At 37.3% G+C, this 20,213-nt stretch overlaps 2 long non-coding RNA genes across 3 annotated transcripts in view; both read right to left on the reverse strand.

The window, feature by feature from the left end:
• LOC138348556 (uncharacterized) overlaps positions 1 to 10,665 on the reverse strand; it is a 32,658-nt gene extending 21,993 nt beyond the window's left edge. The window contains exon 1 of the long non-coding RNA XR_011221244.1: positions 10,291 to 10,665. This is a non-coding gene — a long non-coding RNA (uncharacterized lncRNA). The remainder of the gene's footprint in view (positions 1 to 10,290) is intronic.
• LOC112941558 (uncharacterized) overlaps positions 1 to 18,835 on the reverse strand; it is a 53,013-nt gene extending 34,178 nt beyond the window's left edge. The window contains exons 1-3 of one of the 2 annotated variants that reach the window (XR_011221243.1): positions 18,783 to 18,830; positions 16,023 to 18,624; positions 14,606 to 14,689 (exon numbers count right to left, since the gene is read on the reverse strand). This is a non-coding gene — a long non-coding RNA (uncharacterized lncRNA). Of the gene's footprint in view, positions 1 to 14,605; positions 14,690 to 16,022 lie in introns of both variants that reach the window. The other variant, XR_003246858.2, reaches the window with a different exon arrangement.
• Positions 18,836 to 20,213: the final 1,378 nt, after the last annotated feature.

Below are 20,213 nucleotides of genomic sequence, written 5' to 3' on the forward strand. Positions count from 1 at the left end.
ATTATGTTTTACGTGTTTGTTTTTGATGAAATTAATGTGGTAGGTCCTAAACCTGTATACAAGAAAGTTTGGGCTGGAAATTTTCGGGCAAACATCTCCAATAACCATCCAAGTGTCCTTGAGGAAGGACCCATGTTGGTGGCCAAGACTGCCCAAGACAGCCCAAACCACGGAGGCAATCGACGCCGAGTGGGTAAGTCGATGCCCCGTCGGTGAGGTCTTGTCGATGGACACTTGGGCGTGGGGAAGGAGAGTCCAAATACTAGCCTCTGTCCCAGACCACAGACCAGCATGATGGTCCATTGGTCAAGGGATTGGCCGTTGATGGTCCTTCCTGCGCAACTTGACTGTAGGTTGAGGGGTGAAGTTGAAATTTACCCCACATCCAAATAAGAATTAGGGCGGTTACTTAGGGTACTTTTGGGTATTTTGAATATGTTTATAAGTCTAAAACACTTAGCAGATTTCATTCTTCAAAATCAAAAACCAAATTCCCTTACAAATTCTCTAGAAGTCCATTGGTGCAAAAACTCAGGAAAGGGCTTGGATTGGATAATTGAGTGGAGATTATTAATCAAATTGGAAGATTATATTTATTGAGGTATTTTATCCTTGAAACTATATCCATCAAGGAGCCCAAATTTCAAAGAAGTTTCTTAAAGTTTTCAAAGATGAATTGTCCAATTTTATGATCTATCCATGGGTTCTTGCATTAATAGTTTCAAAATATTGTATATTGATTGAATTGTTGTTAATTAGACTATTTTAACTCAATTAACCTATGAACCAATGTAATTGATGAACACTAGATTGACTACTTTATGGATTAAGTGATTTGGACTTAATGTGTATGAATTCTAGTGTAGTTTTTTATGGGCTATTATTGATGTAATAATTGTATTCAATTGATGTCTAGGTTGTCTTAGATTGATGAATCTTTATTTAATTGACCTAGTTTCATTGATTATCATAGTATCTATATTGAATTATTGGTTATGGCCATGGCTAAGGGCCTTATAGTATTGAATTGGATGGTATACTTCCCTAATTCCCTTTATTTTATGTTAATTCGACTTCAATTATGTTGTGATTGGTATGGTCCACTTATGGTGGCGGTGTTATGTGTTTTACTTGTAGTTGATGTGGCCTTGTCGGCGTTAATATGATTATCATGGCCTCATTGGCCCTACTTGAAGTAGTATGATTATTTGTGTAGTTTATTAGGTGAAGTTGGATAGTGTCTATATACATTATAGGTAATGTGAAAGTATATGTATTCTTCTATTGATGCTATTTAGGTGATCATGCTATACTATGACGATGTCTTTATGTGTATAGTCTTAGGGTTGATGTATGGTTATTCTTACTTGAATATATGAGTTAATGATGGTTATATTGATGATAATATTATAAGGCCTAAAATCCCATTAAGGCGGACATGCACCCGATGCTCTAAGGGCCCGAGAGAACCAACATAAAATATATTCTTACTATGCATATAACTATATCAATCATGACAAGTTCACAAAGGACGCAGTGATAAAAATCAACATAAGTAGACCGAACAAGTTATACACAAGACTTGGCCGTTGACGCCACAACTCCTTAAGACGCAACTGAACCATGTACATACGTCTACAAAGCCTCTAAAAAGATAGAAGACCTAGAGTATGTCACGATAAACCCCTCCTTACCCAAACTATGATACAATGCCAAAATGAATTTACTTAGGACTCACTAAAGCTCCGAATCAACCAGGAGCTCACCAAAAGTATCTGAGTGTTGTATGCTCCTACTAAGGAGGTCTACTGGCTGGAGTACATGTGCCTACAACATGAAATGCATTTCCCCCATAAGGGCTATCAGTACGAAAAATGTATTGAATATGTAAGGCAATATAGCATATGTAATACAAGGGATCAAATGAAATCAAGTATCAACATATGAGTGCATAATTCAGGAGAGAAGACCACCTTTGCTTACTCTTGTGAGATCATGTTACATTATTTTCTTTACTGTTCTGTACGTTATAATCTTTGTAGGGCATGTGATACAAGTGATCAGCTGAACAGTGGTACAAGAGGATGACCTATGCTAGGCATATTAACCCCAGGGATGCGGTCCTCAAAATTACACAATTTGGGATCGTCCCATGCCAGGCTTTCGCCCCTGAGTTGCCACCCTTCTATACCAATAGGGATCGACCCATGCTAGATTTCTCTTCCGAGCTGCCACCCTTATGTGCAAGTTGGGATCGACCCATGCTAGGGTTTCGCCCCTGGGCTGCCACCCGTAATTATATAGATTTCTTCACTTAGATTCTTTAATATTTGAATTGTTGTTTATCAGTTCATAACTATTTTTGGATTGTTCTTTAGATAATCGTAACTATTTTTGAAACGTCATATTGGTGGTCCTAATAGTTTTGGAGATATGGAAGTACGGACCAGAAATAGAAGACATGAAAATAATACTTCAAGGCAATAATAATGACATAAGGAGCTATGTAACATCAACTCATTACGTTAAGAGCTTAATGACACAATTGACTTCAAACAACAAAGAAAAGGATTCACCAGACTTGCTTTTGCAAATACCATTTCTATACCAGCACATGGTGGAATACCTACACAAGCATAAAATAGTTAACAGATAATGAAGTAGTTTTTATGCACTACGGAGAGGGGGAAATATTTTTAGCTATTTGGAGATAGTACGTTGCCACTATGTTTCCTTTTCTAGGAATAGAACTTATGAGATTCACTTCATTGTTATTAATCACAAGTATCATATTTAATGCCAAAGGGATATAGAATCGAATAGACTTACACACCTTATCCTCTAACCGATATAATTATCGTGATTCAGCCTCCCCTTTTCTATTTTAATCTATAATTTAAGTCATGGTAAAATAAAATTAGCATCTATCACACCGCGAGCCTCGTAAAACAGTAGCTAACTTTGACAGATAATGAACCTATCCAACCATTCGTATAATGTGTATCACCACACCCTCATTCTATGTCAAACACATACATTATATATCCTTTCCCCAATATCAACAAAGTTGCACAGACAATAATACACATAGAACAACCCCAAATATTCTTTATCACATAACCAATTATTGAATTCACCACACCTTAAGTTCTTTATTACAGCACACCCTAATTCCTCACTCAAGCTCATACACAAGGAAGACAAAAATATGGGGAAATCACCTAACCTCAATTTCTGGTACTTCTCCTGATAACTTGTCTTCTAAACTTCTGCTTCCCTTCAGACTTTAACCAAAGAAGAAGAAAATGGTCTCTTAATAACTAAGGAAGTGAGCATTAGCTTCTTGAAATTTTCTTCTTTTGTATTTATACTTGAGCATGAATAACATGTTTTTCTAATAATCCATGGAATAATTAAGCAAAAATCCAAGTGTTTTCACTTAACTTGGTTCTAAAAACTGTTGTTTAAATCTTGAAGAGAAAAGAGAGAAACAGAGCGAGAGAGAGAACGGGGGAGTTCTCAATATTATATGTTAAAATGGGAGAAGAATATCTGCTCATATTGATATATATTGAGCTTTCTTGACCACAAATATATCCTCATGAACCTCCTTTTTTTGGGTCCATTTTCAGCCACTAATTGGTCAAGTAGGGGATGCACCTGCTTATGCACATCAAGCAGCTCAAAAGGTCAAACTAGGTGATGCACCTAGTTGCTTTCACTTGGGCTTTATCTATATTGGGCCTTGGTAGATTTGGCTGGTGGGATTTCTTTTATTTTTATTTTCTTTTAATAGGTTTGGGCTTTAAGTGAGCCCATTACTATAATCCTAAATATGTTCCATCAATCTTGCACCCTTTAACAATTTCCATATAGCTCAAGTAGGTGATGCAGCTGCTAGCTTAATAAAGTCAAGCAGGCAGCTCAATTATTTTATTTCATTTTATGAATATTACATCCTTTTGCTTCAACTTAGAACATAACTTTTAAATGTAAGCTCAATTACTACCTTACTATCTCTAGTTTAATTACATCTGGTGGAGTCAACTTACATTAAACACGCTGAAACGTGCATGGCATGATACATCACTTTCCGGCTAGTTAAAAGTAACAAGTTACATAAGGAACATGGTCCCTCACCTCGAATGTTACCATAATTATCCAGCCCAAACAGATTCAAGACTAAGTTAGTACTACTATTAATCACATAATACATATAGACGTATACTTACTTGTCGGCATACAAACTAAGAATTTTCATCTTTCTCTTGGATCTGAAAGAGATGAGGATACTTCAATTTCATTGCTTCTTCCTCTTTCCATGTAACTTCTTCTACTTGTTGGTTCCTCCATAACACTTTTACAGAAGCTACCTCTTTATTTATTGACTTCGTAACTTGTCGATCCAGAATAGAAATGAGTACTTCTTCATAAGTGAGATCTCCCGTAACCTGTACATCTTAAGTAGGAGTAATACGAGATGGGTCACCTACGCATTTTCGTAGCATTAAGACATGAAACACTGGATGAACTGATGAAAGCTTTTGTGGTTGGTATAACTCATAGGATACTTGGCCAAATTTTTGAATAATCTTATATTTCCCTATATAGGATGGACTTAAATTTTCCTTTTTACCAACCTCATTACCCCTTTCACTAGAGATACCTTCAAGAACACCCAACCCCCTATAGAAAATTCTAGTCCTCTCTTTCTAATACCCGCGTATAATTATGTCGATTTGAGTTGTGTCTATCCGCTGCTGTATCACTTTGACTTTTTACATAGCTTGATGAACAAGATCGGGCCCAAATAAGGCAGTTTTACTTTTTCGAACCAGCCAATAGGTGATCTACACTTTCAACCATATAACGCTTCATAAGGTGCCATTTTAATTCTGATATGATAGCTATTGTTATAAGCATATTCAATTAGTGGTAGGTGATCCTCCAAGCTACCTTTGAAATCTTATAGACAAGCTTGCAGCATATCCTCAAGTATCTAAATTATACGTTCTGCCTAACCATCCATTTGAGGGTGAAAGGTTGTACTTAAATTCACTTGTGTTCCAAACTCTTTTGAAACGATTTCCAAAAATTTGTAGTGAACTGAGCTCCTCTATTAGATATTATAGAGATTGGCACTCTATGTAGTCGAGCTATCTCTTTAACATACAACCTCGCATACTCTTCAGCTGTATAAGTAGTTTTCACAGGCAAGAAGTGTGATGATTTAGTCAAACTGTCGACTAGTAACCATATGAAGTCAAACTTTCGGAATGAGCGAGGCAAACCAGTGACAAAATTCATGTTGATCATGTCCCATTTTCAAATCGGAAGTTCTATACGCTGCATATAACCTCCAAGACTCTGGTGTTGTACTTTTACGTGTTGACAGTTTGGACATTGAGCCACGAATTTCTTAAATTCTCCTCTTCATATCCCCCCACAAATACATTTCTTTCAAGTCATGATACATTTTAGTTGACCCCGGATGAACTGAGTATCTTGAATGATGTGCTTCCATCATGATCCTCTTTCTTAATTCATCTACATTAGGTACACGTAATCTGTTTTGACATCGAATTACTCCCTCTTGCGAAAGGTCAAATGCCTTTGTCATACCATGTTGTACATTCTCCTTAAGCTATAAAAGAATAGGATCAGTGTACTGCTTCTCTTTCACTTCCACTACTAATGAGGATTCTGCCACATTTTGCACAATAACCCTTTCGTCTTGAGATTCAAGAAGGCTAACCCCCAAGCTAGATAGTTTGCATAGATCCTTAGTTATTTCTTGTCGTTCCACATACTTCCCATAAGTATTTTCTAGTATTTTACGACTTAAAGCATCAGCTACTACATTTGCTTTACCGGGATGATACAAAATATCAATGTCATAATCTTTTAATAGCTCCAGCCACCTTTGCTGCCTCAGATTTAAGTCCGTTTGCTTAAAGATATATTGCAAACTCTTGTGATCAGTGTATATGTCAACATGAAATCTATAAAAGTAGTTGCGCCATATCTTCAAAGCAAACACAATTGCTGTTAGCGCTAGATCATGGGTTGGATAATTTTTCTCATGTGGCCGCAGTTGCCTTGATCCATAAGCTATAACATTACCATGCTGCATCAATACACAACCTAAGCCCACTTCAGAAGTATTACAATACACTACATAGCATTCTGTGCCTTTGGAAGTACCAATACATGTGTAGAAGTTAATTTACTCTTCACCTTTTGTAAGCTTCTTTCAGATTCATTACTCCACTGAAGTTTGGTTTCTTTGTGTGTTAGCTTTGTTTAGGGTGCAGCAATGGAACAGAATCTTTCAATGAACCTTCTGTAATGACCTGCCAATCCAAGAAAACTACGGATCACCGTAGGCGTTATATGTCTTGGCCAGTTTTTCACGGTTCTATGTTCTGTTATCAATCCCTATTCCTTCACTAGATACAATATGACCTAAGAATGCCTCAAATTTCTATCAGAAATCACATTTAGAGAACTTTGCATACAATTTACGATCACAAAGAATTTGTAAAACGTGATGCAAGTGATTAGCATGATCTTCTGATCTTGAATACACCAAAATGTCATTTATGAATACTATCACGAACATGTCTCAAAATGGCTTGAACACTATTCATCAAATCCATAAAAGCTGCTGCTACATTTGTTAGCCTGAGAAATATGACTAAGAACTCAAAATGACCATACCATGTTAGTAAAGTTGTCTTGGGTATATCTTTGTCCTTGACCATCACTTGGTGATAATCCAACCTCAGGTCGATCTTTGAAAAACACCAAGCACCTTGTAAATGATCAAACAAATCATCACGTCTAGGGAGGGGATATTTGTTCTTAATTGTAACCTTATTCAACTGCCGATAGTCGATACACATTTGTAAAGATCCATCTTTATTTCTCCTTCAACTCCTGTAGTTCTATCGGAGCCATTCTATACGGAGGAATTGAGATAGGTTGAGTATTTGGAAGTAAATCAATACAAACTCTACTTCACGTTTTGGAGGCAAATCTAGAAGATCCTCAGGAAACACATCTGGAAATTCATTTACCACTAGAACGGATAGAAGGGTTGGTGGCTCTACATCTAAATTTTTCACTATGACGAGGTGACATATTTATCCTTTGGAAATCATCTTCTTTGCCATAAGATAATAAATAAACTTACCTCCTGGCGCACCAATATTACCTTTCCATTCGAGGACTGCTTCTTTTGGAACTAAAAATGCACTATCTTAGATAGGCAATCTACCATGGCAAAGCAAGAACATAACCAATCCATACCCATTATAACATCAAAATCTACCATGTCTAGCCCAACAAGGTCAGCCAATGTTTCGCAATCACAAACAGTTACAATGCAATTTTGATGAACTCTTCTAGATATAACAGAGTAGACCCTGGATCAATTACTGAATATACAATATGTGAAAATAAGGACAATGTACCTGTAACCACGTCCGGTGAGGCTTCTGAATTTTGTTGATCCCCTAGTGCATATGTGCGATTCTGACCTCCACTACAACTAGCTGCTCTCCTAGCTCCTATACACGAACTGTAAGTATCTGTAACCCCTACCCAAGGAAGGTCTTGATGAGTTTGATGCAACAACTGATCTAGTTGGTTGTGCAACACCACCCATGCCCCTATGAGTGAAGTTTCTCATCATTTTCCCTGGTGTGCCACACCAAAAACAAACATTTGTCCCTAACCATCACGCACCTAGATGATTCCTCCTAATCTAATTACAGGGTTGTCGAGGAGACCTTGATTGGCTTGTAGTTCCCTGCCCTTGATCAACCACTATTTGTGAGCTTTGTCTTTCACTTCTTTCCCAAACTGATTGCTCCTAAACCCTGACACTGTGGTGGAGCACTAACTGTAGAGTAGAAAGATGATGGCCTAGGTGGTCTGTTAGAGAACCGATGCCTAAACTCAACTTGGGATGGTGTAAACTTCCCTATGGATCAGGCTCTCTCAGAATGCCCTATTTCTGACTCTTGTGTCCTTCTACTTTGCCTTTGATCCTCCAACATTTGTTCAAAGGCCTGCATCCTTGCTATATCCATATCTTTATTCAATGAAGCAATGGTACAGTCTCAAACTAAATATGGGTCTATTCGATCCACATATCGATGAATTCTATCCTCCATGATAGCTACTACATTTGGAGCATATCTCACCAAGGAATTGAATTTGAGACTATACTCTCTTACTCTCATACCTCTTGGTGGAGATATAAGAACTGATTCTCACATGCCTCTCGGATATCCAACAGAAGATAATGGTCAAGGAATGCCTTTTTGAACTCTATCCACATAGTTGAAGGTGCATTTGTTACCCTAGATTGCTTCCAAGCTTCATACCACAATATAGCCACACCCTTTAATCTATATGCTGCTAGCTCAAGTGCTTATTTACCACTTACATGCATAATATCCAAAGTGTGTTTGATCTAATTTTTTATGTCTTGTGCATTTTTTTCACGACTCAAATCCCATTAAGACGGAAAAGCACCGATGCCCTAAAGGCCTGGGAGAATTAAATTTTAACATGTTCTTACTATGCATATCACAATAAAATCGTGACGAGTTCACATAGGATGCAGCGACACCAACCAACATAAGTAGACTCAAAAGTTATATAAGACTTGGCCGTTGAGGCTACAACTCCTTAAGACACAACTGAAACTATGTACATACGTCTACAAAGCCTCTAAGAAGATATAAGACCTAGAGTAGGTCAGGACAGACACCACCTTACCCTTAACTACAACACAATACCAAAAATGAATTTACCAACGACTCAGTAAAGCTCCGAATCATCCTGGAGCTCACCCAAAGTTGTTGAGTGTTGTGTGCTCCTACAAAGGAGGTCTACTAGTTGGAGTACTTGTGGCTGCAACATGAAATGCAGTGTCCCCCGCGAGGGATGTCAGTACAAAAAAATGTACTGAATATGTAAGGCCATAGCGTATGTAATAAGAGGGCTCAAATGAAATCAAGTACCAACATATGAGTGCATATATAAGGAGAGAAGATCATCTTTATTTACTCTTGTGAGATCATGTATGTTACGTTCTTTCCTTTATTGTTCTGTACGCTATAATCTTTGTAGGAAAAGTGATACAAGTGACAAGATGATCAATGGTAGAAGAGGATGACCCGTGCTAGGAATATTAACCCCTGGTATGTGGTCCTCATAATTACACAATTTGGGATCGGCCCATGTTAGGCTTTCACCCCTGAGCTGCCACCCTTCTATACCGATAGGGATCGACCCATTCTAGTTTTTTGCCCCTGGGCTTCCACCTATAATTATACAAATTTCTTCAGTTAGATTTTTTCATTTTTGAGATTGGTGTTATTAGTTCAAAACTCTTTTGGGGTTGTTCTTAGGATAATCATAACAATTTTGTGATGTTGTCTTGGTGGTCATAATCATCTTGGAGATATGGAAGTACGGACAAGTAGTATAAGACATGAAAAATAATACTTCGAGGCAGTAACAATGACATAACTAGCTATGTAACATCAACACATTACTTTAAGACCTTAATGACACAATTAACTTCAATTGTCTAGGAGAAGGATTCACCAAACTTTATTTTGCAAATACCATTTTTATAACAGCACAAGGTGTATAATTACACAAGCATAGAGTAGTGAACTTATAATGAAGTAGTTCTATGTACTTAGGATGGTGGGAGGGACATTATTAGGTATTTGGAGTCAATACACTGCTATTGTTTCTTTTACTAGGAATAGAACTTAGGAGATTCGCTTCATTGATATTAATTACAGGTGTCAGATTTCATGCCAAGGAATATGGAATCAAATAACCTTACATACCTTATCCTCTGACCGGTATAAATATCATGATTCAGCCTTCCTTTTTGGGTGCTGATTTACAACATGAGTCATGATTAAGCTAACGTCAGCAGCTAATCACATTAAGACCCTCGAAAATAGTAGCTGAAATATTTGATTGAAAGCAGGCCCATACAACCCTTACACAAATGGTGAACCACCAAACCCTTCCTCTACACATTAACACAACTTCATACATCCTCTCCCAAGACACCCAAGCTGCCCTCAACAACAATATCATAAGGCAGCCACTATCAATCTCAGATCTTTCAGCATAATAGGAGAATATTGACTCAAGGATTTATCATAATCCATGAATTCTTGATAAATATATACAAATACTCTACTCCTAACATGTATTCAAAGAGAGGAAACAAATGGGTTGTAGTCTTACCTTAATTCTGGAAATTTATCCTCTAAACTTGCACTTCAAGAATTCCAACTCTCCTTCAAACTTTTACTTGAAAATGAGACAATACCCAAGAACCCTAAGGTGTTTTAGGGCTGCTTGTTGAAGCCAAGAGAGACCAACAAAATTAAGGAATCTGAAAATTTTGCAAGTTTAAAATGGAGAACAACACTTTATCTTTATCCTTTTAAAAGGGAGGTGCTATGGCTAACTTTCTTGGCCAATTTAGGGTCATATATTATCAAGTAGGTGACCCACCTACTTGGCCTTTTAACTTGGGGCTTTTTGGACTTAAGATTATTGGGCCTTGGCTGTCCAATTTCCCTTTGTTGTTTTATTCAACTTGGGCAGGATTAATGCAAGTAGTTGGTACACACTTGGCCTAATTAAATGGAGGTCTTAGCAGGTAATGCACCTACTTAGTTTCACATGGACATGATCCATGTTGGGCCAATTGGCATATTTGGCTGCTGGGCTTTTTTATATATTTTTTCTTTTCATTTAATATGTTTGGGATTTAAGTGAGCCCAATTAATATAAGCCTAAATCTGGTCCATCTAACTTGGGACCTTAATTATATTATAACTCAAGTAGGTGATGCAGCTGCTATCTTAATTAAACCAAGCAAGCAACTCAATTATATTATTTCAATTTTTGAATGTTAATCCCTTTTCTTCAACTTAGAACTTAACTTTCAACTTTAAGCTCAATTACCACCTTACTATATTTACTTAAATGCTTTCCGTCAGAGTTAAATTTCAATACACATGCTGAACGTGCAAGGCGTTACATCACCTTCCGAACTAGTTTAAACAAACTCTAATCAAATGAGAAACACGATCCCTCACCTGCACTATAAGTCTATGTCAAGTACAACATGAATTGAACTAGCATAAACATAATACAGGTCGTTACATCCTTCCCCCCTTGAAACATTCGTCCTCGAATCTGATCAAGGTTTTCCAGCCTAAACAAGTTCAGGCCTAAGTTAGTACTACTATTAATCACATTGAACATATACACTTATACATACTTGTCAATTCCTCCACTAATATTTTGATCGTTCTCACTAGTGTGGAAGAGGTGAGAATACTTCAATTTCATTGCTTCTTCCGCTTCCCATGTAACTTCTTCTACTTGTTGGTTTCTCCATAATACTTTTACAGAAGCTACTTCTTTATTTCATAACTTCCTAACTTGTCGATACAGAATATCAATGGGTTCTTCTTCATAAGTGATACCGCCCGCAATTTGTACATCTTCAGTAGGAGTAATATGAGATGGGTGACCTACGGATTTTCGTAGCATTGAGACATGAAATACTGGATGAGCTGATGAAAGCTCTTGTGGTAGCTCCAACTCAAATACTACTTGGCCGAATTTTAAAATAATCTTATATGGACCTATATAGCATGGACTCATCTTTCCCTTTTTACCAAACCTCATTACCCCTTTTATTGGAGAAACCTTCAAGAACACCCAATCCCCTATAGAAAAATCTAATCATCTCCTTCTAATATCTGCATATGATTTATGTCGACTTTGAGCTGTTTCTAGCCGCTGCTGTATCACTTTGACTTTCTCTAGAGCCTGATGAACAAGATCTAGCCCAAATAAGGCAGTTTACCTATTTCGAACCAGCCAATTGGTGATCTATACTTTTCACCATATAAAGCATCATAAGAGGTGCCATTTTAACTCTTCAATGGTAGCTATTGTTATAAGCAAATTCAATAAGTGGTAGGTGATCATCCCAGCTACCCCTGAAATTTAATATACAAGTTCGCATCATATCTTCAAGTACGGGAAACACATCTGGAAATTCATCTACCACGAGAATAGATTGAAGGGTTGGTGGCTCCGCATCTATATTTTTTACTCTAACCAGATGACATATGTATCCTTTGGAAATCATCTTTTTTGCCTTAAGATAAGAAATAAATTTACCTCTTGGCGCCCAATATTACCTTTCCATTCGAGGATTACATCTTTTGGATACTGGAAATGTATTATCTTAGTTCGGCATCTACTGTGGTATAACAAGAAGCTAACCAATCCATACGCATTATAACATTAAAATCTACCATGTCTAGCTCAACAAGGTCATTTATCGCGATCACAAATAGTTAAAATAAAATTAAGATAAACCCTTCTAGTTATAATAGACTCACCTACTAATGTAGACCTTCGAATGGATTCACTAATTATTCTGGTGTTCTTTTGAACTTTCCAGCAATCAATGGTGTAACATATGATAGTGTAGACTCCGGATCAATTAATACATATACAATATGTGAAAAGATGGAAAATGTACCTGTAACCACATCCGGAGAGGCTCCTGAATTCTATCAATCCCCTAGTACATATGTGTGATTCTGACCTCCACTAGAACTAGCTTCTCCCCTATATCCTCTACCACGATTTATAGGCATTTGTAGTCCACTACCTAAAGAAGGTGTTGATGAGGTCGATGCAACCACTGATCTAGTAGGTTGTGCAACACCACCCACGCCCTTATGAGGGAAATTTCTCATCATATGCCCTGGTGTACCACTCAAAAAACAAGAATCCGTCCCAACCCTGCATTCACCTAGATGGTTCCTCCCACACTTCTTACAAGGCTGTCGTGGAGGAATTGATTGGCTCGTATTTCCCCGCTCTTGATGACTCACTATTTGTGAGCCTTGGCTATCACTTATTTACCCAAACTGATTGCCCCTAAACCCTTGGAACCGTGGTGGAGCACAAGTTGTAGAGTAGAAAGATGATGTTCTAGGCGGTTTGTTAGACAACCGAGGCCTAAACTCACCTTGGGTTTGTGTAAACTTCCCCATGGATCTGGCCCTCTGTGAATTCCCTATTTTCGATTTTTGTGACCTTCTTCTTTGTATTTGATCCCTCTAACTTTTGTGCAAAAGCCTGCATGCTTTCTATACCCATAGCTTTATCCAATGAAGCAATTGTACAGTATCTAACAAGATATGAATCTAATCTATTCACAAATCCATGCACTCTATCCCTCCATAGTAGCTACTACCTTAAGAACATACCAGGCCAAGTAATTAAATTTGAGACTATACTCTCTCATGCTCATATTTTCTTAGTCAAGATTTAAGAACTGATCCGCACGGGCCTCTCGGATCTCCAATGGCAGATAATGATCAAGGAATGCCTTTTTGAACTCTTTCCACATAGCTGAAAGTCTATTTGTTCCCTTAGATATCTTCCAAGCTTCATTCCACAATATAGCCACACCCTTTAATCTATATGCAGCTAGCTCAAGTGCTTCTTTACCACTTACATGCATAATACCCAAAGTCTGTTTAATCTGATCTGTAAAGTCTTGTGGATCTTTATTAGGATCTGACCCAGTGAATGATGGAGGGTTCAAGTTAAGAAAATCACATATCCATGTTCCAGCTGCTCTATCTACACCACTAGTAACTGCAACTGAACCTTCTTGCCTTTGGCCATGACCAACAACTATACGAGTTAATAGTTGGACTCCATTCCTCAAATCTTACTCGGTAGCATTAACAGGGGGTTATTGAGGTTCAACTTCCCTCCTTAGTTCTTAAAGAGATGGAGGCATCGGGGAAGTCTTTGATAGAGACACATCTTGAGCCCCACTTTGAACTGCTTGACTAGGTGGTGGTTGGCTGGTCCCTTCTTGGGCATCCACATCTACTCGCTTACCAGTACTTTTACTCCTTCTCATAACCAGCATATTTGCTATAATATAACAATTTAGAAATTAGATATGATTCAACTACAACATTGGTTCTATTGCATGATCTAAGAGATGAAAGAAATGAGACAATTCTTACATGTCCCATAGCCTCATGTTTATAGATGTTGTGTACGACACATCCATAAGCAAGACTCTACACAGACACGACTTTCTAGACTCCCTAGGATAAACTGCTCTGATACCACTTTTGTTACGCCTCAAATCCTATTAAAATGGACAGGCACCCGATGCCCTAAAGGCTCGAGAGAACTAACTTTTAACATGTTCTTACTATGCATATAACTATAAGAATCACGATGACTTCACATAGGACCCAGCAATACCAACCAACATAAGTAGACTCAAAAGTTATATACAAGACTTGGTCGTTGAGGCCACAACACCTTAAGACATAACTAAGACTATATACATAAGTCTACAAAGCCTCTAAGAAGATAGAAGACCTAGAGTAGGTCGGAACAGACCCCACCTTACCCTTAACTACGATATAATACAAAAAAATAAATTTACCAAGTAATCAAAAAACCTTTGAATCAACCTGCAACTCACCAAAAGTTGCTGAGTGTCGTTTGCTCCTACAAAGGAGGTCTACTAGCTGGAGTACTTGTGCCTGCAACATGAAATGCAACATCCCTTGCGAGGGATGTCAGTACAAAAAAGTATATTGAATATGTAAGGCAATAACATATGTAATACGAGGAATCAAATGAAATCAAGTACCACCATATGAGTGCATAGATCAGGATAAAAGACGACCATTATTTACTCTTGTGAGATCATGTATCTTACATTTCTTTCCTTTACTTTTCTGTACGTCATAATCTTTGTAGGTCATGTGATACAACTGACCAGCTGATCATTGGTAGGAACCGTTATACGCATATTAACCCTTGGGATGCGGTACTCATAATTACACAATTTAGGATCGGCCCATGCTAGGATTTCGCACCTAAGCTGCCACTCTTCTAAACTGATACGGATCGATCCATTCTAGTATTTCGCCCCTGTGCATCCACCCGTACTTATACAAATTTCTTCACTTAGATTCTTTAATTTTTAAGATTGTTGTTTATTAATTAGATCTCTTTTGGGATTGTTCTTTGGATGATCATAACACTTTTGAGATGTTGTCTTTGTGGTCATAATCATCTTGAAGATGTGGAAATACGGACCAGTAGTAGAAGACATGAAAAATAATACTTTGAAGAAGTAACAATGACATAAGGAGCTATGTAACATTAACACATTACTTTAAGAGTTTAATGACACAATTGACTTCAATTGACTAGGAGAAGGATTTACCAAACTTTCTTTTGCAAATACAATTTCTATAACAGCACAAGGTGTATAATTACACAAGTATAGAGTAGTGAACTTATAATGAAGTAGTTCTATGTACTTAGGATGGTGGGAGGGATATAATTAGGTATTGGAGTCAATACACCGCTATTGTTTCTTTTACCAGGAATAGAACTTAGGAAATTCCCTTCATTGATATTACTTACAGGTGTCAGATTTCATGACAAGGAATATGGAATCAAATAACCTTACATACCTTATTTTCAGACCAATACCCCTATCATGATTCAACCTTCTTTTTTGGGTGCTAATCCACAACATAAGTCATGAATAGGCTAACGTCAACAACTAATAACATTACGGCCCTTGAATCAATAACTAAAATATTTTACGCAAAGCAGGCCCATACAATCCTTACAGAAATGGTGAACCACCACACCCTGCCTCTACACATTAATACAACTTCATACGTCCTCTCCAAAGATACCCAAGATTCCCTCAGCAATATTCATAAGGCATCAACTATCAATCTCAAATCGTTAAGCATAATAGGAGAATACTGACTCAAGAATTTATCACAATCCATGAAGTCTTGATAAATATAAACAAAATTCTCCACTCCAAACATGTATTCATAAAGAAGAAAACAAATGGGTTGCAGTCTTACCTTAATTCTGGAAATGTATCCTCTAAACTTGTACTTCAAGAATTCAAACTCTCCTTCAAACTTTTACTTGAATACGAGACAATACCAAGAACCCTAAGGTTATTTAGGGCTGCTTGGTGAAGACAAGAGACACCAAGAAAGAAACTTAAGGAATCTGAAAATTTTGCATGTCTGAAAGGGAGGTGCAATGGCCGACTTTCTTGGCCAATTTTGGGCCATATATTGTCAAGTAGGTGAACCACCTACTTGGCTTTTAACTTGGGCCTTTTTGGACTTAAAATTATTCAGCCTTGGCTGTCCATTTTCCGTTTGTTCTTATGTTTAACTTGGGCCAGACTAATGCAAGTAGGTGGTACAAAATTGGCCCAATTACATGGTAAAAAAGTCTTAGTAGGTGATGCACCTAGTTAGTTTCACTTGGGCTTTATCCATTATGGGCCAATTGGCAGATTTGGCTGCTGGGCTTTCCTTTTTTTTCTTTTCATTTAATAAGTTTGGTATTAATGTGCGCCCATTAATTTAAACCAAAATCTGGTCCATCAAACTTGGTCCCTTTCACTATATTATAGCTCAAGTAGGTGATGTAGCTGCTAGCATAATTAAGCCAAACAAGCAACTCAATTACATTATTTCAATTTCTAAATGTTAATCCCTTTTCTTCAACTTAGCACTTAACTTTCAACTTTAAGCTCAATTTCCACCTTACTATATTTGCTTAAATACTTTCCATCAGAGTTTACTTGCAATACGCATGCTGAATGTTCAAGGCTATCACCTTCCGAGCTAGTTTAAACAACCAGTAATCATATAAGACACATGATCCCTAACCTACACTCCAAGTCTATGTCAAGTATAACAGGGATAGAACTACCATATACATAATGCAGGACGTTACAATCTTCATTAGGATCTGACCCGGTGCATGATGGAGTGTTCAAGTTAAGAAAATCACGTATCCGTGTTCCAGCTGCTCTATATACATCACTAGTACCTACGGCTAGAGCTTCATTCCTTTGACCATGACCAGCAACTATACGAGTGAATAATTGGACTGCAATCTTTAAATCTTGCTTGGTACCATTAATAAGGGGGTTCCTGAGGTTCATCTTCCCTCCTTAGTTCTTCAAGAGATGGAGGTTTCGGGGAAGTCTGTGATTGAGACTCATCTTGAGCCCCACTTTTAAAAGCTTTACTTGGTGGTGGTTGGCTGGTCCCTTCTTGGGCAGCCACATCTACTCGCTTACCAGTACGTTTACTCCTTCTCATAAATGGCATCTTTTCCATAATAAAACAATTTAGAAATTAAATATGATTTACCTACAACGTTGGTTCTACCGCACGATCTAAAATTTGGATGAAATGAGATAACTCCTACATGTCCTGTAGCCTCATGTTTATGGATGTGGTGCACGACACATCCATAAGCAAGACACTACACAGACACGGCTTTGTAGACTCCCTAGAATGACCTGCTCTGATACCACTTTTGTCACGCCTCAAATCCCAGTAAGACGGACAGTCACCCGATGCCCTAAGGGCCCGAGAGAACCAAATTGAAATATGTTGTTAATATGCATTTGATTATTACAATCGTGACAAGTTCACAAAGCACGCAGTGGTACAAACCAACATAAGTAGACCCAAAAAGTTATATACTATACTTGTACGTTGAGGCCACAACTCCTTAAGATACAAATGAACCATGTACATACGTCTACAAAGCCACTAAAAAGATAGAATACCTAGAGTAGGTCGGGACAGACCCCGCTTTACCCTTAAGTATGATACAATACAAAAATGAATGTACCAAGGATCAGTTGGGAGCTTACCAAAAGTATCTGAGTGTCGTATGCTCCTATTGAGGAGGTCTACTAGCTTAAGTACTTGGTCTGCAACATGAAATGCTTTTGCAAATACCATTTCTATACTGGCACATAGAGAGATAATTACATAGGTATAAAATAGTGAATATAAAATGTAGTAATTCTATGCACTACGGAGAGGGGGAAATATTTTTAGCTATTTTGAGATAGTACGTTTCCACTATGTTTCCTTTTCTAGGAATAGAACTTATGAGATTCACTTCATTGGTATTAATCGCAAGTATCAGATTTTATGCCAAATGGATATAGAATCGAATAACCTTACATACCTTATCCTTTGACCGATATAACTATCACGATTCAGCCTCCAGTTTTTTTGTTTTAATTTACAATCTTAGTCATGGTAAGCTAAAATTAGTAGCTATCACACGTGAGCCTCGTAAAACAGTAGCTAACTTTGACAGATAATGAAACCATCCAACCCTTAACATAATGTGTATCACCACACCCTCATTTTATGTCAAACACATACATCATATATCCTTTTCCCCAAGATCAACCAAGCTGCACCAACAATAACACACACAGAACAGCCGCAAATATTCTTTATCATTCAACCAATTATTAAATTCACCACCCCCTGGAGTTCTTCATTACACCACATCCCTAATATCTCACTACAACTCATACGCTAGAAAAAAAAGGGCAATACATTACCTTCATTTCTGCAACTTCTCCTTATAACATGAATTCATCTAGAACTTCAGCTTCCCATCACACTTAAACCAAAGAAGAAGAAAAAGGTCGCTTAATAACTAAGGAAGTGAGCATTAGCTTATTGAATTTTTTTGCTTTTGTATTTATACTTAAGATGAATAACGTGTTTTTCTAATCATCCATGGGAGAATTAAGCAAAAATCCAAGTGTTTTCACTTACCTTTGTTTGCTGATAGAGGGTTTATTGAAGAACCTGAGAACAACTAAAAACTGTTATTTTAATCTTGAAGATAAAAGAGAGAGAGGGAGTTGGGGATAATTCTCAATATTATGTGTTAAATTGGGTGAAGAATATCTACTCATATTGGATATATATATATATATATGGAGATTGATTGAACACAAAATATCCCCTAGAAACTCCTTTTTCTGGGTCAATTTTCAGCCACTAATTGGTCAAGTAGGTGATGCAACTGCTTATGCACATCAAGCAGCTCCAAAGGTCAAACAAGGTGATGCACCTCGTTGATTTTACATGGGATGTATCTATGTATGGCCTTGGAAGATTTGGCTGCTGTACTTTCTTTCATTTTTATTTTCTTTTAATAGGTTAGGGATTCATGTGAGCCCATTACTATAATCCTTAATTTGGTCCATAAAGCTTGGGCCCTTTAATAATATCCATACAGCTCAAGTAGGTGATGCAACTGTAGCTTAATAAATTCAAGCAAGCAACTCAATTATTTTATTTCATTTTATGAATATTTCATCCTTCTAGTTCAACTTAGAATATAATTTTTAAATTTAAGCTCAATTACCACCTTACTATCTCTAGTATAAATACATCCTGCGGACTTAACTTATAGTAAACACACTGAAACATGCATGGCATGATACATCACTTTTCGACTAGTTTAAACCAACAGTAATAGTATAAGAAACATGGTCCTTCACAAACATATGCTTAAGAAGGGCTGTTACAGATAGGGTAGTGTATAGGATGACTTAAAGATGATAGTAGTTGTTTTTATGTGCTTCTAGAATGACATGTAATATGTGTTAAAGTGAAGTATGTTGTGCCTTGTCTTGGTTGAATTTTTTTCCTTACTAGATGCTTGTATGGATGTGAATATGAGATGCCTTGACTTAGGATGCTAAAGCCTCTTAGTCTTGTATGTATGAATGACATGAGTCATTAAATGAAGTTAAGATAATCCATTATGTGAAACCTTGAAGTCGAAAGTCGTAATGATATCCTTCATTTAAAAGAATTATAGACTTAAGGTTGATTTGCTTGAACGACATCATATCAATCCTTAGGAAATTCATTATGAGCTTTTTGTCGCCATTGTAACGTAGCCTTAGTAGACCTCTTTGGTAGGGTAAATGTTATTGGGTTAGGAACTTGATATGGAACCCCTTTATATGAACCTTTATTGGGAATTACTCTATGAGAACAAAAGCTAGCATCGAGTGAGTATAGGATGTGTCTAAGTTCTACCACTGGCAAGTAGAATACCCTCATCAGTGTATGTTAGAAATAAGGATTCCATGTCTACCTATCATGGTCTATGTCAGTTATTGCATATTCTCATCATGACCTATCATGGTCTATGTCAGTTATTGCCTATTTTCATCATATGGGAAACCT

Source organism: Solanum lycopersicum, chromosome 5, assembly GCF_036512215.1.
Source record: "Solanum lycopersicum chromosome 5, SLM_r2.1".
NCBI classification, from domain to species: domain Eukaryota; kingdom Viridiplantae; phylum Streptophyta; class Magnoliopsida; order Solanales; family Solanaceae; genus Solanum; species Solanum lycopersicum.